Raw genomic sequence first — 13,629 nt, forward strand, 5'->3', positions numbered from 1 at the left:
ATTTAAGACCCTAACTTCAGGAGAGAACATGTGAAAACCTTTCTAGTTCATGGGGCTAGGTGATAGGAATATATGACTATACTGGACTATTCTGCACAAATATGTATTTAATTTTATAGTTGACAGGAATTACCCACCATACCATTCAACAGCAATATTTTTCCCTCTTCATATTAAAAGAGCTACATTAATTTTTATTTCTAATATACACTTACGAGAGGAATGGAATAAATATAAGAGAATATTTTTTTTTAATACTGCCAAAGGAAAGCTTCATTTGTAACATTAAGATTTTAACTTTCTAATACTGTTTTACTCTGTTTTATCTATCTAGCAATTAGTCTATCAATCCATATATAATATACTCCCACAGGGAACATGTTTTTTTTCATATATATGTATGTCCCAGGTTAGACGGTGAGTGAATAAAGCTTTATGCGAGGAATATTTGTCTCTACTAGGGAAACAAGCCAGTAGAGTTGCCTGTACATTCTCCACCCCCCTACCCCCCCCCCCCCCCCCCCCACTTTCTTCTTCCTTTTAAATCCCTTTTGTCACATGGAAAATAATCTTCACTATGCACCACCACCAGTGAGTATCTATGGCCTATACTGAGAATTTCAAACTGCAGCAATTTCACTGGGACCTAATGGGCGGAATGATATGATACATTGAACAAATACATCTGTTCTTCCTCCTGTGTCTGAAAGCTAACATTTGTGCAAATGAATGTTCCAGCACTACAGCCAAAAAGTGTTTCCAGCCCCAGTAGTTCCTCCACTTTAATTTTTCCAACTACATAATCTACAATCCTAGCTGCCATTTATAGAAATCCATTTGGAACTGCCGTCGTCTTTCAAACATTTAAAAACATTCATCCTCCCCCCCAAAATGTAGCAACTGCTTAACAAGGAAAAATATACATATTCTAAATGTATGGGTGATCTTTAGACAAATCTCAGCATCACTTCATAATTATATACTACAAGTTTTAATTAACTAAAGCTCTGAAAATCATAATGCCTTATTAAAATGCAATTAATCCTTTGATTAAAAAACAAAAAGCACAAGTATTTACAACAAAAACACAAGTAGAATAATTACAAATATCATGTACCCATTTCTTTTATTTGGGTGTCACTTATGATGTCTCACGTTCCCTTCATTAATTCAAATACACACATTATCTCAAATCCACAGCAGACTGAGTGACAGTGGCCACCAAACACACAGCACTATATCCTATTGATTTCTGCAAATCCTGAACAATGCCATTTGCATGCTTGTTTCTGTAATAATAAAGATATGCCATTCAGAATTAAAGCACCGGCCAGACTAGTGGCAACTAATTGTGTTGTGTGTAATGAGTGCAATTTCAATTTGATATAACCCTCAGCTTTTCTTACAGCACTCGCTAAGTACTTTCAAGTCTTTGTGGGGAAATAATTGATTTTTTTGTGCTGTGGGCACAAGAAAATTATTATGATCTTTTGAATAATGCCAAAGAAAGGACCATGAATGATTTAAATTGGTATATGAAGAAGGTTTCACTGTGGATTGCAGTTTGACTGACATTCTACTAATGTAGTATCTAGATTAGCAATTTTTAAGGAGGCAGCTAATATAAAACTGGTAAAACGGAAAACATTGCTAACAGGGATTTTGTATTTGTTATTCAGTGAGGAATAACAATATGGGGATTTAAGGCACGTCAGACAAACACTATACTATTACATAATTGCCCCCACTCTTTTCTTTTATGGCACATGTATTGAAGGGTATGCTTCAATTGATAAATTACACATTTAAAATACATAGGTACAATGGTACAGTACTAGGTTATCACAGCAGCTAAAGTCCATGGGATGTGTCGGTCTGTAACCACCGCGTACAAAACCTTTTGTTTTGCTTGATTGTGACAGAAAGGTTAGTAAACTTCCAAAAATTACTCTCCCGAAGAACTGAGATAATTGCCTTTCATTTCAAAGGAAGGAAATCTTTCTCCTAAACTGCTGCCCATACCAGAGCACCATCCTGCCCATTTTATCCTCTGCATCATAAGTTCTATTTAAGAATGGGAAGTTAGAAAGGTCTCAGCCATCTAAACCAGCATCCCAAGCCAAATTCAACCATATTTCCCCCTGTACATAACTAACTGTAGATTGTTTCAATCTGAAATCAATCTCCCTCTCTCCTTTTTTTCCCCTCTTAAACAACAAATGCATTTTATGTAGCAACAGTGGTGAATAAGTAAGGACATTATCCACATTCCACCTTAAAATGCATACCTTCCAAATCTTATTCTTCAGAGGAGGGAATGTTGTTAATTTAGTTGGTCATAACTAAATAGTTTCTAATCTGGAGCAGGAGTCTGCTGAGAATATTGGACAGTTTAAAGGTTAATCACCATCGCCTGGTTACACAAGTGAGGCAGAACTAATTCCTCCAAAGGCAAATGGCTTGCAGTTTTATCAGCAGTGCAGATTAGAAGTGTTAATATACAGAATAGAATGGATGCTCAAGGGCCAGTTTTCCCTTATCGGCAAACTTTGCAACAGAACTCAGCTACTGCACAACCTCTGCACTTTCTATAATAAGGCCCCTCATTTTGCCTCTCGAGCAGAACTATCAAACAATCCTCCCCAAACCACTGCCACCAAAATCAGGGTATTACAGACCACAGCTAATTGGAAGATCACTATAATGAAGTAAAAGATAAAATACTTTGGCTGCTGGCCTAAAATGTGGATCAGCACAACATAGGAAGCTATCTGGCTATGTCACATTCTGAGAGATTTACATAAACAATAAACTCAAACCAACTGCCCCCCAAAATACATCTTTGTTTACAGTAAATGCAACCCACAGCACTGGTTATAAAGAGTGGGAGGATTTACATATTCAGTGTTATTATTAACAGAGCAGATTCTGCTGCCACTATACCAGGCATATGTAACTTGATGTGTGTATTTTAAGTGTATGCTCTGCAAGAAAAAAAGAAGTAGGATATGTAAGCAAACGTTGTAAAATATTTACATATTTATGCTGCTCAGTGTGCACTAGAATATATTTACTACTGCAGCACATCGCAGCACACAGGCTCTTACTTGACTTTGCCAAGGCTGTTCTATGCTGCAGGTGTTTTCCATCAGCAAAAAGAAAGGAAAGGGGAAGATCCATCAGTGTCACATGCTATTTCACAAATAAAACATGCTGACAGAAAATCCCACCTAAAAAGACAAGAAAAAGAAAAGGTACTTTGTGTAAATGCATCAAGGATAAAAACGGGCAATTCTGCTCAACAAATATGAATAGTCAGTTCAGAGAAAAGTCATATAAAATATTACAGCAATCATCTTTGTGTAAGAAACCTGGGGATAATGAGCCTACATTTTACAAACACTGGGCCTGAGCCTGCTCCTGCTGAATGAGTAGGGTCTTCTGCCACTGACAGCAGTAGGTTCTGTACAGGCTCCATAGCTTCTCCTGGAGTTCCAGTAGAATTATCCAGGCTGTCCCCTCTGCACGCATCCTGAGTCACCAGAACATTAAACCTTTGCCCCATCCTTCCTGTTACTCCACTCTACCTGGGCTCTGAGGAAAGCGTTTCATTTCAGGACACCAAATACCTATGTCCCATTCATATCTATGCTCATTTCAGGAGGGGGAAGCAGAATATTCTGAATTTAGCTGTTTTCCTGAATGAAAGGGCTATTAGCTTTAACATAAGACATGTAGCTCTTTAACCAACCAAAGAAAATCCGATTTCTTCTGACACTGACACAGAAGAATTCTTTTATAGAGAAACAACTTTTCCTTGGTCATGAGCCTCTAGAGGATATCCACCATGTGTCTCTGTCATGCTTTGCCAGGGAAGCAGCAAAAGAAATGCAGAAGAGATGTAGAAAATAGACCACTCAGTCTTAAATATTACCTACTACATTAAATATATGTGCAACTGGAATTGGAGAACTACAAAACCTTGCTAGCTAGCAACTGAAAGCACCATCTCTTACACACATACATTTTGATTTTCTTTAAGAATAATACATTTACATACATGAAGGTATAACCCCAAGCACATTAGGTGTAACACAGGTAGAATGGAGAAATTGACTTTCAAGAAGTATTTGTGGTTGGGCATAGAGTGTTTCTCACTTATTATTTCAGACTATAAAAATGTACCTATCTGGACTCATGTTGAGTCATCACTGACTGCCATCAGAGCAAAGATACTAGCAAATCCTTACCATACAAAACATAAAAATGCCTTGCTGTTATCTTACCCTATTGGTATCTCCCCACTCTCCCTAAATCTTGGGTAAACTTGAGCTTTACAGTGTCACCTGAGAGCCTACAGCTCTGCAGACTATACGATGCAGAGCTCCACTGGCCAAGGAGCAACCTATCAGAGTCAAGGTTGACACATTCCTGATCCCTGAAGGCACATCAGCTCATCTTCACTGGTGCAGAATCACACAAAAAGGGAGATGGTTTCTAGCAAGGATCATAACTATTTAAGGAGAAAACTGCAGTAAAAATTCTTTTTCAAGTAATGGAGTGGAGACAATGCAGGCTGCTCACGTAACACCCCTTCACAAATAAACCACAGCTCTGGTTTGGCTCTAGTCTTGTGATGTAACAGGATGTAGGTGTATTGCAAAGATCTAATCATGAGATGAAATTGAATACAGCTTCATCACCAAGTAGATTAGATAAAAACATTCATAGCTACTGCCGTGGGCATAGGCAGAAACCATTAAGGACACTAAAGGACTTGCAGATCGAGAATGTTGATACTAAAATCTTGGAAAATTTCATTAAAAGTCAACACTAAAGACTAGCACTGAGAATCCCCTTCCTCAACTGAGTCTCACCCCATCAGAATATTTTTACTAACTATAGATCCAACATCCTCTTTGGTTTAAAAATTTCTCCACTGCTCTAGACACTTTGTTCAGGTAATAAAGACGTTTACCATCACTCCAAAAAATAACTCTCCTGACACAGAAATTTAGATTATAGACCTCACTCTCACTGAAACAATCCTATTAAAACATCTCATTGGAAAAATAGCCAGTTGATGATGTTAATGTGGATTCATAAGCTATCAGGGACCAGGAGCAATCCGTTTATCAAATGAGACATCCTTTGAGGGACACAACAAATCTACTAATAGGTAACAGAACACCTACCACTCTACAAAATCTATACATACACTCATAGAAAAAAACCCCCCATGTTAGAGAAAATGCACAGATGCCTGAGAAGCGTGTGATTGTGGTTACCTTAGAATATTCCTCACTACTCAAACACAATGAAACCAACACAAACAAATAAATTCAGGAGTTTGGTTTCTCCTGGGGCTTTTCAAACAAGACTTTCTTTTCATGTGTTTCCAATGTAAGGAATAAAATTGAAGACAACACCGAATAAAAGCACAGGCTACAGAGGAAGGTGTATGTTGGCCATATTCACCAGTATCTTCTTTCTGCTCATCTTTGTTTTGGACAACATTGCCTCATTTGTGGATAGTGTTGCTGTTCATCAAGCACTAACATAGCTCCAGAGGGAATAATCATGTCCTGGCAGGAGGCTGTCCAAAATGACCCATTAGAGTTTTCCTGTCTTCAACATTTCCAACTACAGGATTCTTGGAAGCCAATGATTTGAACCTAGTGATTCAGAACAGCAGGAGAGATGGCTGGTTACAGTAGGCACCGAAAATAGAAGATTTGCTCTGTCTAGCCACGTGGGTCCTTATACAAGCCCTGTCACCAGAATATTCAAGTGCCTTTGTTGTTTGCAAGCACTTACAGTCAGGAAGATTTGTTGTATATATCTTTGTATTTGGTTCATTTTGTGTATTTGCAAAGTATGGGGAAATACAAATGAATGGCATGGTCTCAGAGAGTTAATCTATGTAATTATAAACAACGGATAAATGTCACTGAAAACAAGAAGAAAAAGAAATGTTTGAAAAATTGAGGAAGACAGATGCAAGAATCTATTGTAGTCTGGTCTGAGAGCAATCTAACTGGAATTTGCCACTGAATAGGTGTAACATTTCATGTCCACCTACTCCTCAACAAGGGTGAAAAATGTCTATAGGCTTCTGTCAGTTATTCTCCTCTTATTCAGAACTGCATCATTCAGAGGTAATCACCTATTTCTTTGCCTCTAGCATCCTGCCTGAACAGTCTGAGTATCTCTTCATTCAGCCCACAGGCTCGTCTTTTATCAACAGTTTATTAGTGTCCTACCCTACCAAAACCCACTCTTTTTTTTTTTTAATCTCAGTTCACAATGCCTGCATATATATTTTAAAGAAAACACAGTAATCATCTGAACATATCCTCCCTTCTCATCGTATACCTGTAAATCACCAGATTTGTTCTAGAACCACTGTATTAATGAAGATACAGTGAAAGTATAATCCTCGAGCCCCTAACGACAGTAATCACTTTTTGCCACAAAATCTAGGTGCCAGTTAGTAAATACTGTAAGTTTACGTAGCCGCAAGGGGAGGCTGGGCAAGCCCACAGAACAGAAATGTATAGAGGGCTTTTAAACACCAGCACTACACCCATTTCAGGAAATTCTTCAGCTGTGAGTTGCTGAGAGCTGGGAGTATACTTAGGGGGAGGCATCAGATATGCAAGGCCAGTTCTCTACTCTTCCCTTCATACCCACTTATGGCTATTGTTGGAGCCAGGATATTGGGCTACACTGACCTTTGTTCTGAACCAGTATGCCTCTTATGTTCTTATGTTAAGCAGGAAAAGAATTTAGCCTCTGGATAACACCCGGTTGTGCTTGAATTCAGCAGCAAAATTCCTTTTCTCTTTATTGTTTCAGATTTGGAAAATTAGTTGAAAGAAAAAAAAAAGTGTGAACATCAGTTTATGAAGTTGTGCTGGCACAAGACATGGAAGATTCATTTTGCTAATGTTAATAACCTTTCAGGATTTTTTATGTATATGGGTAGGGATTTTTTTCATCCTGGTATACATGCTAGCCAACCTGTGCTGCAGGCTCTGGTAAAACATGCCATTATGAAAACATCTGAAATAGGTCTCTGCACCATCCCCCCCAAAAAGGGTTCAATAACAAGAATTCCGAAGTCTGAAGTCCTCATAGTTTTTAGACAGAATATTTCTATTTGTGGCCTTGGAACCTTCACCAGAATATGTGTGGTTTCTAAGGTCTTTAGACTCTGGGTTCATCTGAATATTAGCAATTTCACTACAATTCTTAAAGCAGTATTGCTGGTTTCTAATATTTCTTTGAATTATGTCATTTTATAATGACATGATTTTAACGCTGTCTGTCCAGATGGAGCTTCAGCCCCCTTCATCAGTGAAATCGTGAAGTCCTTTGGAAAAGCATAGTGAGTTATAGAAATACGTTGAATCTATCAGTGATTATCAAATTTGATTTTCTCACTGCCTACAACAAATTCTGTTCCACAGATTCTATATGGAAAGATAGGAATATCTGTAGCTCTGGATGCCAAGATACCAAACAGGAAAAAAAAGGAAAAAGAAAAAGAAAGGATGCCCATAAACACTGTGATATTTTGAAGACAATAATAACTTACATCAAGGGGTCAGGATGCCTTGAAGAAGGTTTTAAAAAGATGCTGAAAAAGGGCAGAGGGAACTACACATATCTAATTGCAAGACTTGGATTTCTGGGTTTTTCAAATCATATGTTAAAATGAACATGCAGACATCATCTCTTACCAGAAACACGGAGGGAAGTTTGTTTCCTCCACACATCACAGTTTGAAGCTGGAAAGCAATCATGCACAGTGGAACTATAGGTGGAACTATACAAGCTGAAGTGAAATCAGACAAAACCATGTACAATAAGAGCAAAACAGAAGTCTTAATTCTAAGTGGTTCTGAGCTTGGCATAGGAATAAGGAAATTAGAACATGCCGAATATTAATACTTAGGTTGCCCGTGAACCAAAAGGTAAAGCATCTCAGAAAAGCTACCTCTGCTGTGCATATTGACCTTCTATTCTTCAGTGTTTCAAGTTACACAGACAATAGGATAAATGTACATATGGAGCTCAAAAATCTATGGTATTTCACAACATCACATCTAGCAAGGAATTATTTTGATTTTTTTTCCAGAACTGTTCTTGTGCAAAATTTCTCTATGCTTCATTTGCTATAAAAATATTTGTCAATGAACAACAAATAACCAGATGTTTTTTCATTGTATAACTGAGAATGAATTATCTTTTTAGGTCTGTTTACATTTCCCATGTATCTTAACTTTCATAATGCCTGCTTACATCAATACAGTCAATTTATTTACTGAATTGTATTTGCATAGTTATTAATTTATACTTTAATCATCAGAAGTTTACTATGGTAAATTTGAGAGGAAGGTTTCACTGAAACTTCAAACAAACATGAATGAATCTCATGCGCTGCTTCAAGATACATTTAACTTCCAGCACATCAGTAGGACTGCTGCTCTGTTCACGTGTACCAAGAACACCTTCTGAACTGCAGATGTAAATGCACATAGTGGTGGTGGATACGAAATATTTGTAGGTCCACTATATCTGCCACCTCTTCCATGAGAGGCTTAATACGAACTGTAAAGCATATGTGAACTAATTAAACTGATTTATTTTTCATTTTATTTATTTTATATTTATTTTAACCCATAGATTAAACACGTAAAAATTTAGAAAAGATAATTTTGTGTTCTTGGAAAGAAATACAATGTTAAAAACCCCATATCCAGCTACTTTGTTCTTTTTAAGGTAATCCCATTAAACAAAAAGAATTATCAATATTATCTGGCACTATATACTAGCAAAAATAATCAGAATGGGACTGACCTTTTTATAGAACAGAGAAGATCGAGTGATACCAAATTTTGGCTGCTGTTATTGGCCAAGTGAACAGGTAAAGCCTGCTGGCTAAAGTGGGCTAAATATCTGGAAGATGGCATTTACATTCAAGATGGATATGATTGCAGTAATAAAGTGATTTGTCTGTTTCTTGGGAAAATACAATGAAAATGAGTAGGCATTCCTGCTGAGTATCACTAAGGTACTATTTGGAGCAATAGCTCATTTTCTTTGTGGAAATTTTCATAGACATTATAGAAGTACCTGCCCCATGTTTGATATCCAGTTTCCTGAGGCACTTCTCATGTCCAGCTCCATTTCTATTCTGGTTGAGGGAGTGGAATACGTCATCTGGCACCCCAAGGAGGATTGCATATGCATAACAGCTCACTGGCTGAACTTCATGTAGGTAAGGAAGAGTTAGATGCTATGGAACGGGATGAGAAGTATGGCTTGTCTTGCTTTTTGCCAGAAAAGTGAGACCTTTGTTATTTGTGATGGCAGTTGGGCTGTACAGCTAGGTTTTAAGCTATTGGAAAACTGACGGGAGCAATGGAAAGCTGAACATCATCTTTGTAACCATTCCTAGACTTAAAATACAAGTTCCTGTTCTTAGCCCTGCGGTGCAAGCTCTTCTCTCAAGCACAAACTTCATTACCATTTCGTATGCCTTCATCATCTCTAATTCAAAGTATCCTACCCAGTCAGGAACTGAAATTGTTGCAGTGCGTCAGGGTTGCAAAACAGTTTCTCTCACTGGGGTCTATGCTGGCCACCAACTGGTTTCCTGATGGCATTTAAGGTTGTTGACTCAAAGCTGTGCTAGCAATTTATCAGTGGGGGAGGAAGTTGAGTAGGAAGTACCTTTCTTCCCCCCGTTAACAAGACTCAGGACAGCGCATGCTCGATAACATGTGAAAGGGTAACTTGGTGCTGCCCGCGCTACCTCTCATCAACACAGTGACTGCATCCACCCTAAGAGCCCTAAATGGCATTCGGCTTGTGAAGAGGTTGCCTCCCTCCTGTTTAAATGGAGCAGTGGTAATCAGTGAGGGTGCTTAACCTGAAGGACGATATGAGATCAGGACCTTGTACTCAAAAATTCTTTCTCTTTTGATGCAGATGCCCATAGCCATGAAAAGCCACAAGGAAAATGAAAGATCCATTTTGCAGAGGTTTTAGAGGTGCCATAGTATGAGGGGTTTTAAAATTCCAACCAAGAATAAAATGCCCAAACATTTTTAAGATTTGGAGTACCAAAAAATAATAACACCACTAAAAAAAGGTAAGTTTTACTTTCAGTTAGTTAAAATGTGTCATTAAATGTTAACTTGTGTTTTTAGCATTATGCTACAGTACCTAAGGCAATATTAAAAGACATCTAAAAGAAAAAAGGTTGGAAAAACTGAAAGTTAAAAGACTGTAATGAAAACATTTGGCAAATGTTGGTGGTAGGTCATCTATTTTATCATATAGCTGTTTAGGTTTTTCTAGTATGAAAAGGCAAATAGTTTGGCTAACATCTACATGTGTACACTGGAATTAACATATAAGCATCAAAAAGAATTACACTGAGATTTTTAACAAAAAAATCCCCAACTGAACTTACTAAATCTGGCACTGTCAAACTATGAAACATCAGCCTTTATGTCCCCTTGCAAAGGTTTGCACTTCACCCTTCCCTCCTTGCCATTTCTCTTTCTGGTTTCCTCTGCACAGCATGAGTACGTTGGAGGGGTGGGTGTTCTCTCCATGGCTGGACTGGAGTTTTTCCAGCAGCAGATCTAATACCTACAAGCTATTCTGCATCTGAAAGAGCTATTATGGGAGGACAGATAATGAGAAAAGCAAAACAAAACTGACCTGGAAACTGAACATTATTTCCATGGAAGCATTGTTTCTCCCTGGTATCAGACATAGGGAGTAGCAGCTGCAGTGACTTCTTTGACACCAGAAGAATTCTTGAATTCCTGAGAACAGAAATACATGAAAATTGTAAAAGCCAATTATAACAAAGAGATTTGTATATATAAACCATTCAAATCAAGCATCTAGCGCAAGAAAATAGGGAAAAGAATCAGGAGGAGGGAGAAGTAGAGAATCAGAGGGAGGCAAAGGGAACTGCAGCAACGTGTCACTGGTTACCATCTCTGCTCTCTGAGAGGCATGGCATAATTAAAGGATATTAAAGGCCTCTATACTTCTATCCCAGCAGTGCAAAATTGAAAACAATAAACTGCTTTTTCATAGCACCAAACTACCTTTCCCACTCTCCTTATTCCCACCTCTGAAATTCTGCTTGAGTTCATCTTTACCTTGACCTTGCTTCTGCTGAAATCCTTGTTCACGTCTTAATCACTTCGCATCTTGAGTAGTGCAATTCCTTCTATGGTATGTCTAAATCCCAACTCTCTCCAAATGTCAAGAGGTCCAGAATGGTGCAGTCAGATTATTTTCTTGCTCCATGCATGGATAAACAATATGATAGAAGATGTGTTTATGTAGTAAAATTGAGAAGCTGCAATAGGAGAACAGTGAGGTGATTGTATATAGAACACGAATGGCAGACAGCAGACGTACAGCACCTAAAAACTGGCTAATATTCTCAGACACTACTCTGACAGCTCAACACCCACACAGCAACAATAAAATATTTGTTTACTAGAATATAAATAGCACCAAGATCAAGAATCCTGAAACCCCAGGCTTCCCTATCACTGCAGACAACAGACATCAACCTAGTGCCTTTGCCTCCCAAAACAATAACACATATTTGGTATCAAAATAGACCCAGAGATCTTCAAAAGCACAATTCGACTGCTGTATAGGAAAACGCTATTGCTCTCTGCAGTCAAGGAGACAGCCAGCTCTTCAGGCTCGGTTGTTCAGCCAAAAGCTACTACACTACGGGTTTTTTTAACTATGAAGAACCTGTGTAAAGAAATTATTTGCCAGCAAAAGCTGAAGCAGAGGTGCCCTATATTAGATCATGTTGTTTCATAATGATGTAGGATCCTAAAAATCAACTGCTTTGGGATACTTGTTATTTGAGTCTTCGGCTTTTCTGGGAATTGTGTGAGTTTTTCTGTGCTAAAACAAAGAAATGAAGTAATAGATGTTAAGAAAATATAGATTCCTGTATCCATGCTTGAAATTAAGGGAGATCTGTGTATACTTGACCTCTCTAGAAATAATGGAATACCTGCAGTAGAATAGATTTTTATCCCATATTTACCATTATACACCAAAGCTACTATAACGTAAGTATGACACCAGCCTTCTTTTCTTAAGCAATCCTGGTTCCTGTAGTGCCTCTAACAATATCTTTTGGCAATGTTAACCAAAGAAATACTCCCTGAGACGTACCTTGACTACATTGAAAACCCCAAAGTGATGATTTGCCTCATGAATATAAAAGTCCAGATGCCTCATCTGTTTCTATATACTCCAGAATCACATTCAGCTTTGTAAGAAAGCATTTTCCTCACCTGGATGGCAATTAGAAAACCCATAAAAGTAATAAATAAATCCCTCTCTGAAACAACAATACATCTCAAGAATGCTTGCAAACCAATCAACCAAAACAGCATGGTTTGGTGTTTATAATATTCAGTAATTTTCATAATTGAAAATTATTTGAATTCAGTGATTTTGATAATTTAAAAATTATTTTTCCATATTAGTGGCTCAAATAAGTGAATAAAAATTCACTGTGAGTCAAGAAGCAGAAAATTCCTGAGGAACGGTTTTAGGAGTTAGTTTCAGGTCCAAAAAATTACTGAACCCAACCTCTTCTGAAAAAACCCTACTTGTTCCCACCTCTGCTCTTCAGTTTGCTTTAAAAGAAAACCCAACCAAAACCAAACAAAAACCCCAAACCCTCAAACAGCTGTAGCTATTTCTTCAAAACCAGTTAGCAAATCAGTTCCTGCCCACCTGTAGCTGCTCCTTCAGACAACAGGCATAGGCCTGGAACTGGGTGGTGACCTTGCTGCTGAAGATGAAGCTGAGTGCCCTAGAGCTGGTTTAGCCTGGTTACATGCCCGTCTAAGCCAATTTTCAATTATTTCAGGTGCAAGTTTTAACATGCTCAGTAGCCCTCCCACTTTGTTTCCTCTCCTCATTACCATATGAAGACTTGCATTAGATGCCCACAGGCATTTTGCAAATGTAAGGATTTTCAATTACCCATCCTCCTGACAGGCATCGTGTTGTCTTTGTACAGCAGCTTTAGGGTCGTGAATGGGGGCTTGTTCATCATTGTTGCTGGCAGTGAATAACTGTAATACCTGTCCCTCTCCTGCAGAAGGCTGAGCAGCATCCACCCTTTCCCTCTTGAGTTAGCTCTGTTTTCCCTCCACAAACACTGCTGGTTTGCACATCAGTTACAAGGCATTTCATCGGTGCTGTTCCTATGTGTGCAAATGGAAAACCTAACTATGGAGCCAACAATATCTGAGGGATTAATATGATTTCCCATTAATGGGAGCTATGGAATGGGATATATTTAGCCTGTTTGTTCTCTCTTTTTTTTTTTCCTTTTTTTTTTTTTTTTTTTTTGTGTGTGTGAAGTATATTCTACAACATGCTGTGATTTCTGGCCTATTGATTAATGGGTCTTTCCACCACAAGCAATCTTAATCTTTCTTAATTGCCTTAATGGCTACATGGCCTCTCTTTTATACTCTCTGCCCACTACGTTGTTGTTGCAAATGCTTTTGTATCTTAACTTTGTGACTATACCAAGGACTT

At 38.1% G+C, this 13,629-nt stretch overlaps 1 long non-coding RNA gene across 4 annotated transcripts; it reads right to left on the reverse strand.

Moving 5' to 3' along the window:
- Nucleotides 1–770: 770 nt before the first annotated feature.
- LOC136015997 (uncharacterized) lies at nt 771–12,697 on the reverse strand. Of its 4 annotated transcripts, XR_010613445.1 has the most exons (7): nt 12,589–12,697; nt 11,193–11,395; nt 10,741–10,847; nt 7,746–7,793; nt 5,479–5,675; nt 3,108–3,230; nt 771–2,984 (listed from the first exon to the last, which is right to left on the reverse strand). It is a non-coding gene; the product is annotated as an uncharacterized LOC136015997 (long non-coding RNA). The 4 variants fall into 4 exon arrangements; XR_010613443.1 differs by having other exon boundaries at nt 771–3,230; XR_010613446.1 differs by lacking the exon at nt 12,589–12,697 and adding an exon at nt 12,244–12,361 and having other exon boundaries at nt 771–3,230.
- Between the last annotated feature and the right edge of the window lie 932 nt (nt 12,698–13,629).

Source organism: Lathamus discolor, chromosome 5, assembly GCF_037157495.1.
Source record: "Lathamus discolor isolate bLatDis1 chromosome 5, bLatDis1.hap1, whole genome shotgun sequence".
NCBI classification, from domain to species: Eukaryota; Metazoa; Chordata; class Aves; order Psittaciformes; family Psittacidae; genus Lathamus; species Lathamus discolor.